The sequence below is a fragment of the Colobus angolensis genome, unplaced genomic scaffold (assembly GCF_000951035.1).
Source record: "Colobus angolensis palliatus isolate OR3802 unplaced genomic scaffold, Cang.pa_1.0 Scaffold287, whole genome shotgun sequence".
Lineage (NCBI taxonomy): Eukaryota > Metazoa > Chordata > Mammalia > Primates > Cercopithecidae > Colobus > Colobus angolensis.
In genome coordinates this window covers 3,642,697-3,646,930 of record NW_012116121.1, presented here as the reverse complement: position 1 = coordinate 3,646,930, position 4,234 = coordinate 3,642,697, and positions in this window count along the sequence as shown.

The following is a 4,234-nucleotide window of genomic DNA, read 5'->3' as shown; positions in this document are numbered from 1 at the left end:
TCGGGCCAGCCCCGCGCCTCTGTGGCCCGGGCGCCTAGTGCGTGTCTGCGAGCTCACGTGCGCGCGTCACCTCGGACTCCAGCATGGCTTAGAGGGCGGCCCTACCCGCGCCGCCCTAGTGCTGCGAAGGGCCTGGGAGCCCAAACCCGGAACCGCCACCTGGGACTGGGAAGACGACATGGTCAGAAGTCGGTAATGTTCCTTTCCCTGGGGGCAGTGCATTAAAATGGACCATTTCACGTGTGTTGGTCTTGTGTGTGGTTGCCCGCGCTAACTTGCACGAAGTGGTAACAGGAACAGGCAGCGCAGCAGCCTAGCGCCGAGTGGAGAGGCCGGCACATCCCGGGGAAAGCGACCTTACTCTGTCACCTGGGCTGGAGTGCAGTGGCGCAAATTAAAGTGTGCAATCTGATATGTCTTGACACATGTATACACTGTGAAACCATCTTCACAATCGACAGTGAATATGTGCCTCCCATCTCTAACCCTTTCCTCTCTCCTTCCTTCCCTCCTCCCCCTCCCACCCATCTGCTTTTTGTCACTAAGTTTGAATTTCTTAGTTTTTAAATTTTTTTTTATAGAGTCTGGGTCTCGTTTCCCCTGTCACCCAGGCTTTAGTGCAGTGACACTATCGGGGCTCACTGTAGCCTCAAACTCCTGCCGTTAAGCAATTCTCCTGCTTCAGCCTCCTGAGTAGCTGGGACTACAGGTGAGCACCACCATGCCTAGCTTTTTTTTTTTTTTTTTTTTTAAACATATAGGGTCTCTCTATGTTGCCCAGGCTGCTCTGGAACTCCTGGCTTCAGTTGATCCTCTACCTCAGCTTCCCGAAGTGTTGGGATTACCGGTGTGAGCCACTGTGCCCAGCCTGTTTTTCTTGATGTTTTATAAAAGTGGAATCGTATCACATATAGTCTTTAGGGAAGTGGGGGCTGTTCATTGGGCATAATGATGTTGGAATTCATCTATATATTGATAAATACTTGTCCTTTTTATTGCTGAGCGGTGTTTTGGAGTCATTCTTGCTTACTGTTTCCCACTGCAGCCTCCACTCAATCTCATCAAACACATATCTCCAATACATAAACCAAATCCAAGCCACTCCCACTTTTATTTTCCCCGAGCCCTACTCTCTCACCTAGATTACAGATACAGCCTAGTACGAATATTTCCAATTATGAAATGTATTAACACCACCAGCTTTCTTTCCTGTGTGTACTTTCAGAGTTAAGGTGAGTTTAAGAAGAGTGTGTGGCCGGGTGCGGTGGCTCACGCCTGTAATCCCAGCACTTTGGGAGGCCGAGGTGGGTGGATTACGAGGTCAGGAGATCGAGACCATCCTGGCTAACACGGTGAAACCCCATCTCTACTAAAAATAAAAATAATTAGCCGGGCGTGGTGGTGGGCGCCTGTAGTCCCAGCTACTCGGGAGGCTGAGGCAGGAGAATGGCGTGAACCCAGGAGGCGGAGCTTGCAGTGAGCGGAGAATGAGCCACTGCACTCCAGCCTGGGCGACAGAGCGAGACTCCGTCTCAAAAAAAAGGAGGTGTATATGTGTATGTTGTTTGTTTTTAAGACACGGTTGGTCTCTGTTGCCCCGGCTGGAGTGCAGTGATACTGTCTCTGCTTACTGCACACTCTGCCTCCCCGGCTTGAGTGATCCTCCCACCTCAGCACCCCAAGTAACTGGGACTATAAGTGCTCCCCACTATGCCCAGCTAATTTTTTGTAGAGATGGGGTTTCACCATTTTGCCCAGGCTGGTCTCAATCTCCTGAGCTCACCCACCTGGCTTCCCAAAGTGCTGAGATTACAGGCATGAGCCACCGGACCTGGCCAAGTATTTTTTTTTTTTTAATCCAATTTGATAATCTTTGTCTTGAATGAGAGTAGTGACTCCCAAATTTCCTGCACTTTAGAAGAATCAGGAAAGCTTTTAAAAGTTCCAATGTCCTGTTCGTGCTTCACATCAATAAATCTGATGGGAATGGGAACCGTGCATTGGTGGTGGTTTTTAAGATCTGCAAGTAATTTTCCGATGTACAGCAAAATTTAAGAGCTAGATCATTTAGTACATTTATACAAAGTAATTACTGATATTTTTACATTTAAAGATGTCTTTTTACACTTTCCATTTGACTCACATGTTTTATGTTCTTTACGCCTTTCTTGATTTCTTTTGGTTTACTGATGTTTAAAAATTATCAGTAATTTTTAAATTTAAAATTTTTTTAATTTGAGACCAGGCGAGGTGGATCACACCTGTAATCCTAGCACTTTGGGAGGCTGAGGTGGGTGGGTCGCTTGAGCTCAGGAGTTCACGACCAGTCTGGGCAACATGGCAAAACCCCATCTCTACCAAAACTACAAAAAATTGGCCAGGCATAGTGACGTGTGTCTGTGGTACCAGCTACTCAAGAGGCTGAGGTGGGAAGATCACTTGAGCCTGGGAGGTTGCAGTGAGCTGAGATTGCATCACTGAACTCCAGCCTGGGTAACAGAGTGAGACTGTCTCAAAAAAAATTATATATATTTACATATATTTATATATAAAGCTATGTGTATTTACATATATATAGCTGATTTATATATATAAATAGCCTTTAGTGGTACACTTGAGATTATAACATGCGTTCTTGACTTACCGATGTCTAATGTAAAGTAGTAGTTTTTCCTCTTCCCAGACAATGCTAAAAGAGTTGATTGGATATTTTAGTTATTTCTCTATTTAAAACTCCACAAGACACATTACAGTTGATGTTCATTTTGATGGCCCACATATATGCCACTATCATTGCGTTTTATCCTTCTGTGACTTTCTAGGATCATTTCCCTTCCGCCTGAAGTACCCCCAATATTATTTCCTTTAGAGGAGGTCTGCTCATCATCTCAGTTGTGTTTGCCTGAAAATACTTGTATTTAATTTTGATTCTTAAAAAATATTTTTTCTGGGTATGGAATTCTAGGTTGTCAGCTAGTTTCTTTCAACATGTTAATGATGTAACTCCACTGTCATATGCGTCCATATTTTCTACTGTTTTTTGAAATAAATATTGACTGCATTTAAGTTTTTCTCTGTCTTGAGTTTTCTTCAGTTTTACTATAGTTTATCTGGATGTGTATATCTTTTTATTCATCTTTTTGGGAATTGATTGGACTTACTAAGTGTCTGGATTGTTGTATGTCTTCGATTTTGGAAAAATCTTGGCTATTATATATTCAAATACTGCTTCTGCCCAAATAGCTCTCTTCTAACCTACCAGAGCTCTAATTAAACATAATTGGAGGCCGGGCACGGTGGCGTACGCCTGTAATCCCAACACTTTGGGAGGCCAAGGCAGGCGAATCACGAGGTCAGGAGTTCGAGACCAGCCTGGCCAGCATGGTGAAACCCTGTTTGTACTACAAATACAAAAATTAGACAGGCATGGTGGCACATGCCGGTAGTCCCAGCTACTCGGGAAGCTGAGGCAGGAGAATCTCTCGAACCCAGAAGCAGAGGTTGCAGTGATCTGAGATCATGCCAGTGTACTCCAGCCTGGGCAACAGGGCGAGACTCCATCTCAAAAAAAAAACAAAAACATGTTGGATCATCATACTTTTTAAGAAAATTCTATATGATGTTTTTATCTTTTTGTTCCTTTATCGTTCTTTCTGGCTTGTTCTGATCTATCCTCCAGTTTATTAAATTGCTCTGTGGCTATGTCAAAACTACTGGTGAACATACCCATTAAGTTCTTAAGTTGGGTTTTGGATTTTTCAGTTCTTGAATTTTAGTTGACTCTTTCTCACATCAGCAAAGTTTGTTTGGTTTTGTTTTTTGAGGTAGGGTCTTACCCTGTCACCCAGGCTGGAGTGCAGTGGCATAAACAGCTCACTGCAGCCTTGACCTCCACAGTTCAAGTAATCCTGAGTAGCTGAGACTACAGGTGTGCACCACCATACCTAGCTAATTTTTTTTTTTTTTTTTTTTTTTGCTATTTTTTATAGAGATGGAGTTTTGTCATGTTATCCAGGCTGGTCTCAAACTCCTGGGTGCAAGTGATCCACTTGCCTCAGCCTCCCAAAGTGCTGGGATTACAGGCGTGAGCCACCATGCCCAGCCCAAAGTAATTTTTAAAAATATGTTGGCTGGGGTCCGGCGCGGTGGCTCAAGCCTGTAATCCCAGCACTTTGGGAGGCTGAGGCGGGTGGATCACGAGGTCAGGAGATCAAGACCATCCTGGCTAACATGG